This window comes from Podarcis melisellensis (assembly GCF_964234715.1).
Source record: "Podarcis melisellensis genome assembly, chromosome: 5".
In the NCBI taxonomy this organism is placed as follows: domain Eukaryota; kingdom Metazoa; phylum Chordata; class Lepidosauria; order Squamata; family Lacertidae; genus Podarcis; species Podarcis melisellensis.
Window position 1 is genome coordinate 74,140,417 of NC_138537.1, and position 16,654 is coordinate 74,157,070.

Genomic DNA, 16,654 nt, shown 5'->3' on the forward strand with positions numbered 1-16,654 from the left:
GTAATGAAATTCCATGGGGAAGAACTTCCCTCTGCATGGCTCTGAAGACAAGTGCCTCCATGCATACTGATCACTTGATGGCTTTAATGTGCATCAGTTATTTTCAAAATGTGAAATAGCCTTCACGGTGCTTCCATGAGGAGCTATCCAAAGGTCTGTAGGAGTACAGTCACATGACAGAAATAATATCTGATCTGACATCACGCAAACATAGGCACTCTGCTCACACAAATAGCTACCAGGAAGCAGCTGCAGTATCTGGTGTTGTTACTGGTCAGATGTTGCCTTCCTCATAAGGCTGCATTCTGTATTTCTAGGCTGCCTAGATGGTTCCATGTAGAAAACCTTCTCCCAAGCCTTTGGCTAAATAAACTATCTATGTGTGGGGAGGGGTATTGTTTTGTTATTATGTATTTTTTGTGTTTTTATACTGCAAACCACCCTGTGATTCTCGGATGAAGGGTGGTATATAAATTTAATTAATAATCACAATAGAAAAAGTAGCAGACCTGTGAATCAGTCCTGAGGAAAAAAAAGATACTGAGCGATGCATTATAAAGTTTAGTACCTGTACAAAGAAGCGTCATTTGACTCCAGTGCAAAAAGAAAAAGCCAAGATACAGAAAACTAAAGAAAACCCCCAGAGGCAATTTAATGACTTATCCAAGAAACGTTGCAAAATGACAACAAATGCATCCATTTCAAATCATAAGAGGTGTATGACTGACTGATTTTCATATAATAATCTAGTTTCCAGTGGTGTAGTCTATATATCTGGAGGCCACCACTGATGGTGGGTCATCGCCAACAGGCCCGCTCCAGCGGGGAAACCCCAAGTGGAAGTGCCCTTTTAGGTTAGTCCTTAGGGGTCTGATGAAGGTGAAGGCACTACCCATAGGTGATTGGTTGTGGATGGGCTTGCTCCTAGCCTGGAGAAACAGGGGTGTGTAAGAGGGTTAACTACACTTCTAGGTGTTAAGTGGGTTGCTGGGGGCCATGTCTGTGCTGAGAACATTAGTGCAGATCATGAATGCATATCTAGTGTGATCAGTATTTTGCAATTTGATATTGCATTGATTGATTGAACTCTTTTTATCTTTCTTTTGGAATAATATGCTGTTCACTGCTTTGGGGTTGCCTTTGGACAGTATATAAACAAACCCTAGCATAGCATATTGTGTTTCACTTGTTTTATAACTTTATATTATTATATTGCTGTGACCATATGGTAAAGGGTGGGTAATAAATCCTGTTTTTTTTTTTAAAAAAACATCCCAAAGCAACACATAGCATGTTATATACAGGAAGTTGGAAAATAAACTGTAAAGAGAGGCTGAGACAATTCTTCTGTTCTTTTGTTGAAAACACAGCTTCATGTCTGCTCTGACCCACCCACTCACCCACCTTGGTTTGCTTTTGGGTGCAAATTGCTGATAGAATTTCATGAATGTCAATGAGGCTGAAAGAACAAGAGGAAAAGGTATAGAGAGCCACCACCAGAGAAATCCAACCGGAATTTACATTCACACAGCTGCTCAACATATTTCAGCTTTTGTCCCGATTAAAAGCCAATAAATACAGATTAAAGATGACAAATTCTACTGTGCTACATTGGCTTAGTGGGGTGATAACAGGATACGAGGATTTTCACCTCTAGGTCACTGGTTTAAATACTGATCAGGGCTCAGTTGTGCCTAGAAGTGGCTACCAGCTGTCCAGCGAACACTTCTGAAATGAGTTGGTCTCGGTCCATTTCCTAGCAAATAGCAATTCACTTTCCAATAAACACATTTGGTGCCTTTTTTTGCTAGCAGTTCCTCCCCAAGGACTGGAACCAGCTTGGTGAGTTTTTGTTTTAAAAATGAACATTTTTTTATCTTGCTCAGTATACCTTTTGCTGACACCACCATAGAGGCTTCAGATGAAAATATTGTTTCACGCTCATCGCTTCACCAAGAAGCACAAAGCTTTGGAGGCAGCCTTTTACACAAGGATCGCTTTCCTTGTGAGGAGACAGTACTGGAGAGATTCATGGCACCTTTGTGATATGTTTATTTACAAATATTCCATGAGGGATACCCAGACAAATGGTGTTAGCCTTTACATCAGTTAGATGATTCTCAGAGTCTCTACAATTCTATTGTTCTAAGTCCAACCCTCTGCAATGCAGGAATATGCCACTGTCCCATATGGGGATTGAACCTGCAACCTTGGTATTACCAGCACCATGCTCTAACTAACTGAGCTATCCAGGCATCTAGGAAGCAAATTGGCTTCTTGTCAAGACAGCTACAAATCTCAGATATTCTTCACTTCCTCCTTCCCTGGACATGCCAATGCTGCAAAACCCAGCAAACTGTTTTGTTCCTTCCTACCCAGATGGGTGTGTCCAATAACAACTAGCCACCAGCCATCAAATACTGCCCTTCAGTAAAGTACTAATCAAAGCAGTGAGAAGTCTACAAACATTGTCACCTCTTTAACTGACACAGTGCAACATAATTCCCATAACACCACATGGTTTTACTGAATTGTACTAGGGCTCGGATTCTGACTGAATGCCAGTAGCAATTCATTGGGTTCTGGGGGGACTATCAAGACGGAAAGCAAGAATGTCCAACACGCTAAAAGCTAGAGCTGGAGAAGGGATAACAGGGATCACATTTCCAGGAATGCTTCTAAGTGCCACCCATTTAAGAAAAGGAGGAGAGGGGTTCTTTGTTGTTGTTCCCTTCTTTCTCTTCCCCCAGATTTTTGAATCACAAAACAAATTTGGAAAAGAGTAAACTGGAGTGAAAACTACAAGCCCTGTGAGTGAAAGGAAGGATGGATCACAGACAAGATGCAACAATGAGCTACAGCCTAAGAGGACAAATAACCGAGTCAATGGAGGAGGTGAAGAAACTAATAACTGAATGAAGCAATTGAAACAGAGGATGTGTAGGTAAAAGCGGAAGGAAGAATTTCATTTATTCATCGGCTGGCAGTGATTCATTACACCCTCAGTAAGGAGGAGTGGGGGAGGAAGAAATTGGGGGGGGGCAGGGCAATATCCCACATTCAAACTGTCCTTTTTATGCAAAGCATGTCATCATTGCTGCGTTGCTTTATCTTCCTATGCCAGTGCTTGTTTGAAATTCATTTTTGTCAGTTTAAGGCAAAGACTAAGAACCTGTAGCTCCCCCTAAAGCTGGTGTACTACAACTCCCATTATCCCTGACCATTGACTATGCTACCTGGGGCCGATGGGATTGTAGCTGAACAGCTACTGAAGGGCTACAGGTCCCCCAACAACTACATAAAACCACTACTTTTTATATATTATTAAATTTCAAAAAAAAAATCACATATACAATTCAAAACATAATAAACTTTTCTTTTGTTTTTTTTCAACTTCCTCTCCCATTTTCCATGGTGTAATTAATTTATCCTTCTTGCTGCACCCCGTCTTTTCTCTCTTACATAATACCCACCATTCAACAATCATCACTACTTTAATCAATAGCTGCTCAGAGTTGCCTAGCATACCAATCCAGGTGCAAAACTAAGAAACAAATATTTTATTTGAGTATTTATATCCTGGCGTAGTGTAAAGACACAACTCAGAAATGATGATTTCATTAAAATAACATAAAACAATTACAAAAAACCCCATAGCTACTGTGAACAGTTTAAAACATATTCAGAAATGCCAAAACAAGTAGTCTTAAAAACCCAGTCTCAGGTCCAAGCAGTTATCATACACTTCTGTACTGACTTGTGCTTGCAGTATCTGGGTACAAACAAAAATATAGTATTGTTTGGTGGGGTCAGTCTGAATGATAGCTATGGTTCCCTTCCAGGCCTGTGATCCTGTATCCAGTGAGGTTTAGAATCTAGTAAAGGAGGCTGCTAGGACGCAGGTGGCGCTGTGGGTTAAAGCCTCAGCGCCTAGGACTTGCCGATCGAAAGGTCGGCGGTTCGAATCCCTGCGGCGGGGTGCGCTCCCGCTGCTCGGTCCCAGCGCCTGCCAACCTAGCAGTTCGAAAGCACCTCCGGGTGCAAGTAGATAAATAGGGACCGCTTACCAGCGGGAAGGTAAACGGCGTTTCCGTGTGCGGCTCTGGCTCGCCAGAGCAGCGATGTCACACTGGCCACGTGACCCGGAAGTGTCTCCGGACAGCGCTGGCCCCTGGCCTCTTAAGTGAGATGGGCGCACAACCCCAGAGTCTGGCAAGACTGGCCCGTACGGGCAGGGGTACCTTTACCTTTACCTTTAAAGGAGGATGCTGAACCTGCCAGACAAGTATATTTGTAAGATAATAGCCTTAGCTGACCAGTTAAGTACTGCTATTTACATGTCCAAAGAGGTTGTTCTGTCACCATAGAAATAAATAGGCGGGCCTCTTCCCAGCTCACCTGGAGAGCAAGAGGCCTGTGTGTGCCTGTGGCTTGGGACTTCCCTGGAAACCTAAAGGGAAAGCAGATCTGTTGGGATGTTAATGCTGCGAGCCCTCCATCCTATTCTCAGGTTGTACATATGAGCAAAACCCCCGATGTATCCTAAGGACACCACAGTCTCCACTGACCTTCATTCCAAGGAAACCAAACCTTGGGTAAGTTTTGAAACCCCTGGCATGTCTTGCCATTCAGAGACTGAGGTGTGTGTATATCAGTATTCATAAACTTAGAGCAATTTAAAGTGGACCATGCCATACAGCACGGGAAGAGTGTATTTTTTTTTATTACCGGGGAGATTTCCCCCATGAGCAAGAGTCACACACTTGAGAAATCTGTTTTGGTGTTATGCTCTGCAGACTCATATTTCAGGCGCTAATAGCCTGCGTTAATTAAATTCCCAGGCTCTTAATTGGCATTTAAGATTATAGTCCTGCTCCTAGTTTTGCACAGCTAAATCCCCAGCATTTTCAACTGGGACTTTACCTGTGTGCATAACCACTCAGCAGCAAGAGGGCCTTTTCAAATGCAGTCACTTTTCTAAGGAGCCATGATTATAACTAGCCAGATGGCACCTGTGCCATCTATAATGTTCTGGCAGAGATGTCATTTCCTAGCAGCTTTAAACCACCGTGCTGTATTGCTGGAAAACGGCTATTCTTGTCCCTGGAAGTAGGACCACCACACCTAATTGTAGTGTGGACAGGAGATACGCCAGGGCAGATCTGCACACCTTGTGACCAGTCAAGCCAAACTGAGCCCACCAGCCGTGTTTTGATAGCAACCCGCTCCTTCCCTCCTTCGTTTTAGCAATCCCAGAGATGGCAATCAGGACAGTTTATCAACCTCCTGGCAGATTACTGTGCTTGTGTGGCAGACTGTGTTTGGTTTGGTGGGGCACAAGTTGTGCAGGCCTGAACTAGTGCCAGTCATCTATTGGACAATGCCTGCTGCGGAAGTTCCTTTTCCATCTACCCACATCATTTTATATCTCCACCTTTCAACTTGTTTGCAGAATACTCAGTCCAGTGCTATTGCATATCACTGGAAATATATAAAGATACAGTACACACGTACACACACACACACACACACACACACACACACACACACACGGATATGTCCCTGTGCACAGCTAGCCCTGCCCCTTCTATTCTACCACAAGAGGGATGGATACTGCTATTGGCTAAGGTAAGTAAAATGCCAGCAAACTGACAGTGATGTTCTGCTGGTAAGACCCTGGGGTTGCATAGCTGGCAAAGGAAACGGTCCAATGTGCCATCGTTTCAAGCCACAAACCACACGGTTCTGTCCCAGCTGAATTTATATGCACCTGAAAGTTTTGTATAATGCTCTCTTTCTAACAGGGAATAGCTGTCTGAGATACGGTCTTATGTATGCTAAAAATAATAAAACTGAAACCTCAGCATGTAATCAAAACATCTCTCCCTTGATAAATTGTACCTGACAGTGATTAGCAAAAATGACACGTTATATAATGGGAAGACTGTCAGAGGAAGAGTGGTGTTCAAGTCTACAAAGGCTTGCCATAACAACCACCTGATCAGTTTTCCATACATTCATAATCAAGTGTATTTACATACATTGCTTTAATGCATCCCAAGCGTGGGCCTGTTGTCACATTTAATTTTCATACATACATGCAAAAATATAATGTATGCACATGCTTAACTTTTTTTTTTTCTGCAGCTCAACATATCCAGTGGCTGCTTGGACCAAGGGCCCTAGAACTCTCCACTGCAGGCACACACAAAAGCAAATGTATGTTTGCTATTGTATCATCTGAAGCAGAGAATACCTAGCTGTGGTACTTTGCAGTGCAACACTGAGTAGGGAAAGCAGCATTTCAAGTCTTAGGCATCCTTTCTGAAGATATTTTCAACCCAGCTCTAAGTCTGGATATCAAAGTTGTGGACAGAGCCTGGGGCAAAGACCAACAGCAAGCCAAGTCTCCTTGTTGTTGAAAGCAGAGAACACGACTAATCCAGGCACTTTTGTACGTGTCAGCCCTTATCACATGACATCCTATGACCCTAGTGTGCTTCAGCAGGCCGTTTTTTGCTGATCTAGTTGGTTAATCTGTAATCCCTTTCCCTTCCTTTGATTAATATTTTGAGGGTGGAACACATGTTGAAGCAGAATCCCTGCCTGTTATCACTCAGGCCACAGATTCTGGACCTGCTGTGGGTTTATTTCTTAGTAAAGTGTGACTTCCCAGAGAAAATTGCGTAGCCATTCTGTGCTTTTTAAGGAATAGGTGCTTCCAAGAGAGGAGTTGTAGCATAATCAGCTTAGAGGAGCTTCAGGTAATGTGAGGAAAGAGTTTCTGATATTGAACATGGAACAATCTGGAGGTTCCTTCATCTTGTGCCAATGACCAAACAGAGCTTTTACATATTAATTATTGTAGGCAAAATTCTGTTTTATTAATTGTACTCTTTTAGAGAGTCTGACTCTTTTCACAATCTCTTGCTCACAGGATCATTTGTGTACATTGCCTGTGATATCTAAATCCACATATATGTGTTGCTCACCCAAAGCACAAATCTGCTTTTTATCCTGGGGAGGAAATGTTTTGAGACGTGATAACAGGGACAAGTGAAACAGGTTGGGAGCAACTGCAGGGAAAGGTGAAGGTGAATTCTTATGTTTATGCATGGTATGTGGAAACAGGAGTGTTTGCAGAAGTCCCATTGAAATGAATGGAAGTTAAGCAACAGCATAGCTTCAATAGATTCTTATGAAGGAAGAGTTTACCTTCAGTACATTGTGTCCATAATTTACCTCTGTTTATAAATATGTTAAGGGATAACAGGATTAAACTTTTTTTATAGGATGCTGCTGGGTGCCTAACCTTGAATGGGTGGACCAACATTTTTAATTATTATTGTTGTTCTGATCTATTCAATTGCATTTTGATTCAAGCCAACTTGAACTGTTATTTACCTTAGGACATACTGTGGTCGTGTGGAAACATTATTGAATGCTTTGCTAGATATAGTAACTGGATTCCATTCATCTTCTAGCTCCTTACACTGGAAAAGGGGGCAGAGCTAGGCTTACCTTTCTTCTGTTACACCCTAGTTCCATTTTACAACACATTGACTTATAGAAAGAAATGAATCTGAATGGCAAGTCTTTCTTAAGGTGGCAAGTATTTCTGAACTAGATGACAGGCCTGCCAAGCTGAAGGTGGCAACTGAACTGCAACCCATTTGTTAAAACTAAAAGCTTTTTTGAAAAATCGTGTTGATCAATATGTCAGAGCTCAAAAGACTAGTTTTGTTCTAGAGGAGAAAGATGCTGCTTTAAAGCCACTTGTATCAGATTTTGCAAAAAGAGCAGCGGAGGAGGAGAAAAAGAGGAACTGGCTGTTTACATTTAGCTAATAAGAAGCCTCTTGGGACGTATGATGTCTTGCTAAAAATAGGTCTACTGAGATTACTACTGCCAGCACATTACACATATCCTGGCCTGGCTGCACTGGATTTCAGTTCAAAGTTCTGGTTTTGACCTATAAAGGCCTAAATGGCTCAGGGCTGCAATACTTCAAGGACCACCTCTCTCCATATGATCTGGCCCAGATCCTGCGATCATTGTGTGTTTAACCTTAGATCACATGAGGAGTATTGAATTGCAAATCACATGAAGAGTATTGAATTGCAAATTTTGAAGGTAGTTGCTTTTAGTCTTTGTTCCCAGAACACAAGATGTAAATGGAAGATGTAAATGGCTCTCTAGATAAACAGCCTCAGGCAGGATGCAGGCTAGAATGGAGGCTGTAGGGAAGAGAAAAACCTTTGCTTTTAGGTCTGTTGGAATTATGTAATATTTTGTAAGATGCTGAGCTTATGCCTTGGACTGGCATCTTATGGAACTGTTTGGATATATTTTTGTTGTTTTTGTTACATTTTGAAGAAAGTTCTGCAAGTAAAGATTTTTAGCAAACTTATGGGTCCTGACAATGTTTTATTTCCAAAAAGGAGCCAGTTTTTATGCATTCATTTGTTTCAATCTGTGCATTATTAGTATCTGCATAGTATCTGTCTATATTGGCTACCCAGTCTGGGCTAAATACCAGGACTGTATTATGCCTCCTAATGTTGTCCTCACCTTTGTTTAAACCAATTCTAGTTCTACATGTTATACTAGCATTGAATACCAGTCAATTGACCACTTAGTATGCAATAATATTTGTGGTCAATTAGTCTAGCAAGAATGTCCATAGGGACCACCTGATAGCAAAAGCTAGGACAAAGCCTCCATCGAAACTAGCTCTGAGGGCTTGTTAATCTCTTCAAAGTTGCTCACAGACACTTATAGTTGCTCAGCAACAGTTAGCTGAAAATAAAGATTATAGAATTCAGAATGCTATTTTTAGCATAACGAGCATTAATTATTTTGGTGGATTTTTGCAATACGCTTATTTCTGTTACAGTTGTACTATACGACCTTTAGCTAAGTGACAAACAATGTTTTGTCTAGTCAAATAGTCAACCGATGTGCTGTAATATTTTGCCATAGCGAGAAAGGATCCTATGCACATGAATCAGAGGAGGAAACCCACCAAACACAGAGGGGCTTCTAAGTAAATGGACTTTTTCTATGACCTTTTCAAAGATTTTCTTGCTGGTATGATTGCTGGTTCTCTTTAAGTTGCTTCCACATTTCTAAGGGGATGTTTAGGACTTTCACTTAAATACAATACTTAGATTGCAACCATTCAGGCAAAGCTCAAGGCTGGAGGTCAACCCCTTGATGCGAAGGTAAGTCTAATGTTCACCATACAAATATTATACAAAGTATTATACTAAATATATATGTGAATCTGCATAAGCATCCTGCTGTCCTTAGGCACATGAAGCCTTTCTCTAAAAATGTGTTCAGAATTGAATACCAACCCCAAGTGAAATTTCCATTTTCAACAGCAAAGGGTTCTTTACAGGATAATCCAGACAGACCCCAGTTGGGCAGTGATGGGGCATGATAGTGTGATAGAGATATGACTGCATCCGCAACCTCATTGCTCACACCACCTCAAGTGGAAGGCAGGTGGTGGTGGGGGTGCAGGAACCAAGTCCAATACTGCAATGATGGCAGCGGGACTTGTTAAGTATAATTGTATAATTCACAATAAAATGGAGAATGCTCACGTGTGTTACTGAAGGCTTTAACATGGGGATTTTCCATGGGGCTATATTAAGCTGTCTGAGCTCCTAGGTGGGTTGATAATTAACTATTGTTTTCTGCTAACTCCAATGTGTTTAACTTCAGATCACACAGGAGGCTATTCAGTTGCAAATCACCATTTTGAAGGGAGTTGCCTTTGGCATTTTGTCCCCAACCAGTGTGGAAGTAAGATGTGATAATGGAGCTCACTGCAGGAGCTGCATAGCCTCAGGCTGTAATGGAGAAGAGAGAGAGCTTTAATCTCAATCCTGTTTAAAGCTGTTTCTAAGATGCTGAACCTGTGCTGGACATGCACGTGATCTTATGGAACCTTTTGGATATATCATTTATGTACTGTTTTTTGTTCTGTTCTGAAAAAAGTTCTGCAAGTAAAGCTTTGCATCAAACTTATGGGCCTCAACCATGTTTTATTCCAAAAGGACCCAGTTTTTATGCATCCAGTCATTTCAAGCTGCTCAATATTGGTATCTGCAGTAGGGTTGGTTATCGATCCTTTGGATCCCAGGCCAGCTCACACCACCATCCCCCAAACACCCTTCTACAAGCTACTGCCAGTAGGCATTTTGCTGGCAGTACTGTCTGCCCGTTTAGTGGAATAAGAGTTCTGCACTGGCGAAGTGATGCTGATGCCCCTTCACAGGTGGACTCTAGTGGAGAAGAGACACCTCCGACCTATTGGGGAAAAGAAACACAGCCTGCTACAAAGGCAGTTTGGATTGCAGCCTCAGAGCCTTCTGAATCTGCATCCAAAAGGCAACCCATATTGGAAAGATTTCCCCCAGAATTATAATGTAGAGGCCCCCTCAAATACTACATTAATTCCCTTGCATTTGGCTTTCTTCAAGGTTGATTATCCATTCCTCTTGCAAAGGAGCCACTCCGCTCTGGGAAGCCATTAGGAATTTCCAGATTCACACCTGATCTTCCACTCCTAAATTGGAAGTACAGTGGTGCCCCGCAAGACGAACGCCTCGCAAGACGAAAAACCCGCTAGACGAAAGGGTTTTCCGTTTTGGAGGCGCTTCGCAAAACGAATTTCCCTATGGGCTTCCTTCGCAAGACGAAAGCCCATAGGGAAATCTCCAGGGACAGCGGGGAAGTGCAGCGCGTCTTCCCCACTGTCCTCAGACCTCCTCCGAAGCCTGGCGATGGGGCGGAGAGCTCTCCGCCCCATCGCCAGCCTCCTCCGAAGGCTTGCGGTGGGAGGAGGGCTTTCCTCCCTACCGCCAACATTCAGAATGCTGTTCTGAATGTTGGCGGTGGGGAGGAAAAACCCTCCTCCCACTGCAAGTCCCGGGAACAGAGGAGAAGCGCTGCGCGCCTTCCCCTCTGTTCCCGGACCTGTCCTGAAGGCTTGCGGTGGGAGGAGGGCTTTCCTCCCCACCGCCAACATTCAGAATGCTGTTCTGAATGTTGGCGGTGGGGAGGAAAAACCCTCCTCCCACCGCAAGTCCCGGGAACAGAGGAGAAGCGCTGCGCGCCTTCCCCTCTGTTCTCGGACCTGTGCTGAAGGCTTGCGGTGGGGAGAAAAGCCCTTCTCCGCACCGCCAGCCTGGCAAGCGGTCTCCATAGGAACGCATTAATTGATTTTTAATGCATTCCTATGGGAAACCGTGCTTCGCAAGACGAAAAACTCGCAAGACGAAAAAACTTGCGGAACGAATTAATTTCGTCTTGCGAGGCACCACTGTAGATGGAACAAGGACCTCATCTATTTTAAGCAAAAGTAATTAAGGACCTTGGCTGTGGCGGCCTCATCTTTATCTGAAACATTTTTTTTTAAAAAAAGATGCAGTTAGATAAAATATTAGACAGCGTATCCTTTGTAACCTAAATTAATGAAATGTTTTAACAGCCAGCTGCTGATAGTGTCAGCAGTGCTGTTATGGCATGATAAGGGTTTTCCTGATGTGTGCATGTTTGTGGAGCTGATAAAGGTAAAGGAGGAGAAAGTGGGTATAATTAACATAACACTGAATCATTTTCTACATTTATCTGTCTCTGAAACCCTCTTTGCCAATTCAGAGGAAGAAAAGAAAACCTTTCTATGCAAAGTTCTTCATTTCATTGCACTACAAACTTTCATGTGGTATGGATCATTATTCCTCTAACAATTCCTTCCTGGAGGTAGGAATGGATGAATGTCAGGGATTCCCCCCCCCTTCCGTTTCTCATTTTTTAATCTTAAACTCAGTTCGCAACACTTCTGTATCAGTTTGAGATTTTTAATCATGAAAGTTCATCAGCATTTTAGGGTGTTTCGCTCCTAATACACATATTTTTTCTCTCTGCAGCAATTTTGCCTAATATAACATTTTGCAACAATTCCCCTGATAAATGCATTTCTGTGTATTGCTTTCAGTAATACTTGCATTTCCACACACCCTTTCCCCTTCATATATGATTTTTTTGTACACTTTTCTATACTTACAGAGCAGCATCACAAAATTGGGAGAAGTGGGAATTTTGAAGGGCAGTTGCTGTTTGCAATTAGTGCATTGTTTTGGCAATTTCAGTAGGTTCACTATGATACAGACTTGTCTCTCTTTCCCACCTGGAAATCCAAATACAGTTAACAGGTAGGCAGTTGTTGCTAGAAGTTTATTCTGGTTAATGGAAGGGAAAGCCACCAGCAATCCAGGCAGGAGGTAGAGTTTGTTTTACAAAATGCACAAGGTGTTTTGTGTTGGGGTGATGCTCTCCTTGAAAGAAACCCTCTCCCCACATGTCTTAGGCACGGAGAACAGGCCTTGGCCAGCAGAGTACAGACAGTGACACGGCTCACATGAAGAGGGAAAAAACTGTCTTACATGTTTGTCTCAGGACCTGGAGGGCTTTAAATGGAAGCAACTTAAACTAGACCAAGAAACTAGCAAGCAACCCAGTGCAGTTGCCATAAAATAGGCGTCTAATATGCTCCCCCTCTTCCAAGAGTTCAACAAGAAGCCACTCGAAGAAGCATCACAGAGGTCTTCAAGGGGAACCCCAAAGAGAGTTCATTACCGTAGCCAATCCTAGAATTTACAGAAGGTGAAACAACTTCAATTTTCCCCCTCTCCAAAAAGGAGGACAGAGGCATGTTTTGGGGAAGCGTGTCTGGTTCTGCTGTGCTGGGTGCTGAGCCTAGAGGATGCCGCAGGGCATCACAACTATGGCATAGCGAATTGAGCAGAATAGAAGGTGAGAGGGGAGCTGAATTTTGGTCTTGCACAGGGCAACCCTGAAACTTGAAAGACCAAAGTCTTGCAGATGTGCAGCCTTTATCACAAACCAAGATGGGAAATGGCATTTGTAGTCACTGCTATTTAAGAGCAGAGCAGTCTCCAGAAGTATCTAATTGCCAGCAAACCTCCTCTAACAGGGAAATTTGTTGAGAACTGAGATTTGCCACTGCCATTACATGTGCTTTGCCTCCTCCACTTATTTCATTTGTTTGCCACGGCTGAACAAGCTTTTGAGGAACCTCTAAATCTTGGGCTGTAATTAATCAAGATTTTTAATTGGGGCTGTCCCTTGTTGGCCGGTACTCTGCACAAGGCAGCATTGCTGCAAACCATCTATGTTTGACATCCCTGGATACAGTCAATGGGTTTAATATGATGTTCTCTGTCAGTAAAGGATTTATTGTTATTTAACCAAGGGAATATTTTTCATCTCCATTAAGTAGTCTCAAAATATCTGCTAGATCAATATAATTTCCTGCCGAATTAAATAATCAGTTAAAAGCGAGGCTGTTAATTGACTTAAAAAAAATACTCCAAAACCTTCCATCAGCCAGCCAACTCGTAATTACCCATGGAAGATTTCCGGGTACACACATGTGCAAGAGCAAGCAAAGGAAATAGACGAGCTCTACTGCTTGGTGAATGCATTAAGGTTCAGTAACATACAAATTACAGTACGGCCTTTAGTTAGTGCATTACCCTTTTGCCCCAGGTACCTTATTAAGCTACTTATTTCTGTGAATTTGGGTGCCATTTCCCAGGTGAAAGCAATTGTCTGGATGAAGCAAATGTCAACTGATTTAATTATCCAGAAAAAGTTAGTTGACCACTTTAACAGAACCCACCCCCTCCCACACATACACATAGGATGCAACCTCACAAGAACATGCAATTGGCAATTGTAAAGGCTTTGAGTGTAGCTTTATCAATTACAGTTCACTGATCACTAATATGTGAAAGCTCTCAATTAGACCCAATTAATTAAACAGCAGGCTCTTTGTTCATTGTGAAACCGACATTAAGTCCTTTTCCAAGAGCCCGACTTGGGTTTCTAAGTGTGAATGCTGTGGGTAGCCATTTCATGAAGTTAAACACTTCACAGAAATATATTATTACCGAAAGCTATACATTACCCTGTGTAAAAAGACTTGAATGATAGTTTACCTTGGGCACAATCAGACTAAAGTGTTTTTAAGCTCTGCTACTTTCAGTGTCCATGCTTAACTCTTGCTCAAAATAAATCATGTTCCTATACCACCCATGTAACATCTGTAAGAAACAACTGCATAATTTAGTCAAATGATGTGGTTCCTTAAAGACATTACTAAAGGGACTAGACATGGAGGAAATTGCTCCCACACCATTCTGGTAACTGAGGCATCAGTTCTGAGTGGTATTGAGAGATGACCCACTGGCGAGAGGTGAAACCCCACCACAAGCCTACTTTTGATGACAGGAGAGACAGACAGCAGCTCCACACCACGCAAGGTAGCAGGTGCAAAATATCAAATCATTAACACTACTTTTCTCTTTAATTCTGTATAAGGACACAAGCCCATCAAACTGACAATGAGTGGCACTCGCCAGTATATTGCTGCATTTCAACAACACACGTTGCATTTGAATGACCATTTTAAAAATGCCTTGATTCTATTTTCAGAAATTAATGGCGACATCTGACCACTCTTCTGCACTACTCATCAATATTAATAATGAATCCTAAGCCAACAATCAGTTTCCAGCCGTCACAGTAAATTTCTAGCCCTGGGCATTTGAGAAAGATCTGCCAATTGTATCCACCAAATTACAGGGTTGACGATTATGCAAATTACACTGTTCTTGCTTATGTAATGTGACATTATGTAACAGCAAGTCTGGGTGAAGTGAACAAGTTGAGCTCCAAAACAAAGGATCAGGACATCCTTTCACAGTTTTGTGCCACCTCTTGTAAAACCCTTCCACCCACCGGTCACTGTTTACGTCACAAGCTGGTGAAGTCCATAAATACATTAATAGCAGCAATAAAACGATCTTTCCATAAAAATGCAAACCAACAAATACAAGATTGGAACACAAGTGGTGTGCAAAATGAATTCCAGATAAATGATTAATTATTTCTCTTTGCCCGGGAAATTGTTAATATTGATGAGTTCATTTACAGCACGGATGTTTGCAAAATGCAAAGTGCACAGATATTTGCAAAGTGTGTCTTAAATCCTGTATATAATGTTATATGGGGCATGATTCCAGTGGGAGAAGATTTGCTGAGGGAGATTGCTCTGCTGCTCAGTCATCTGAGCTCCTAGCGGCTTAAAGGGGGTGACAGTTTGGAGGAGGACGACTTAGACAGCAGGAGTTCATGGTGCGTACAACTTGCTCCTTAACAGGGCAACCCTAGACATAACTGCTGAGAAGTAAGCTTCACAGATACGTGGGTTTAGAAATGCAATCCAAATGTCTGATAAAAAGGATCAGGTGAAAAAATGCAGGAAGTATATTTACTTAGGAGTAAGTCCCATTGAGTTCATGTCTGAGAGCCACTTCCCCCCACAAATCCCAGGCAGAGGTAAGAATATATCATGTCTCATGGGCATAGCCAGGGGGCAGAACCTCATATTTGTATTGATTTGTATTTATTTAGGGGGGAAGTTGCCCCCTGCCCTCCTCCTTAGCTATGCCCATGTCAATGTCCCTACAGGACTGCATTTGTCTGGGTGGGTTAGAAAATGTGAAGGCTAATACTACACTTTTTAAGTTGCCACTTCAAATGGAGTTAATTTATCCTAAGAAAACTGGCTGTATATCCTGGGAGGAATCCCTTATTCAAAGCTGCCACAGAATATATCCAAGTGAACTTTTAGACCTTGCTCAGACTTTCCTACTCACACATATGAGACGAAGAAACAGAGACCGGGGGTGAGGTGGGGGGCAGAGATCTTTGCCAACCCGACTCCCCTAGATGGAATTTGAAATAGCAAGCCTGTCTCTCGAACTGCATTCGAACTGCTTTCGGCAGTGACCTGATGATGCACAGGCAGGCAGCAGTGAGATTGTCAGTGCTAACTTCACACACACACACACAGAGAGAGAGAGAGAGAGAGAGAGAATGAATACACACGGGAGGCAGTCTGAAGATTGCTAGAAGGCAGATGAAGGTCACATCTCCAAAAGGAAAAATAAAAAAGAGAACATTTGTGCTTCTGTAGCAGTAAGGTGCAACATGAGACTGGACATATTTGGGAGTTGTCTTTGGTACAGCTCAAGCGGTTGGATGTGCATGCACGTGCGACCAGAGTGCAACCTGGAGAAATCCAGCATATGTGTTCCTCATGGACCCCCAAACAGGTAATGAGACATTTTGTGCAGCTCACTGGGTCTTATTGAAACAGGTAGTGTATGAAAGTGTAGAGATGGGTCAGTCTGTGGAGAAAGAGGCCGAGTAATTGCTAATAAGGCAGGTAGAAGTTCTCCAGATTCCGGCATGCTAAAACTACCACAACATGAAAGCAGGACTCTTGCAGGAAACATATGCACACTGCACACACATGCACACCTCCCGGGACATTAAAATAACTCGGTACCCTAATTAAAACAAAACAAGTTATTCATCTAAAGGTGTAATATTTGCTGCTGCAAAGCTTATAAAACACGATGCGTAGAATAAATGTTGCTATGAATACTGTGCAACTCCACAACTTAATTTCAAAACAGTTGCTACACTGGGCTCAGAGGTGGATTCCGCTGCACTGGGCACTGGGCCTAGGGGGCGCCACAGGGCATTG

The 16,654-nt window shown here is 42.5% G+C and overlaps 1 protein-coding gene and 1 long non-coding RNA gene across 2 annotated transcripts in view; both read right to left on the reverse strand.

The window, feature by feature from the left end:
- LOC309371320 overlaps positions 1 to 5,388 on the reverse strand; it is a 223,000-nt gene extending 217,612 nt beyond the window's left edge. Inside the window, exon 1 of the long non-coding RNA XR_014169047.1 lies at positions 5,202 to 5,388. This is a non-coding gene — a long non-coding RNA (uncharacterized lncRNA). The remainder of the gene's footprint in view (positions 1 to 5,201) is intronic.
- Positions 1 to 16,654, reverse strand: part of PHYHIPL (phytanoyl-CoA 2-hydroxylase interacting protein like) — a 79,643-nt gene that overhangs the window by 53,883 nt on the left and 9,106 nt on the right. The gene's annotated exons all lie outside the window — the stretch shown is intronic.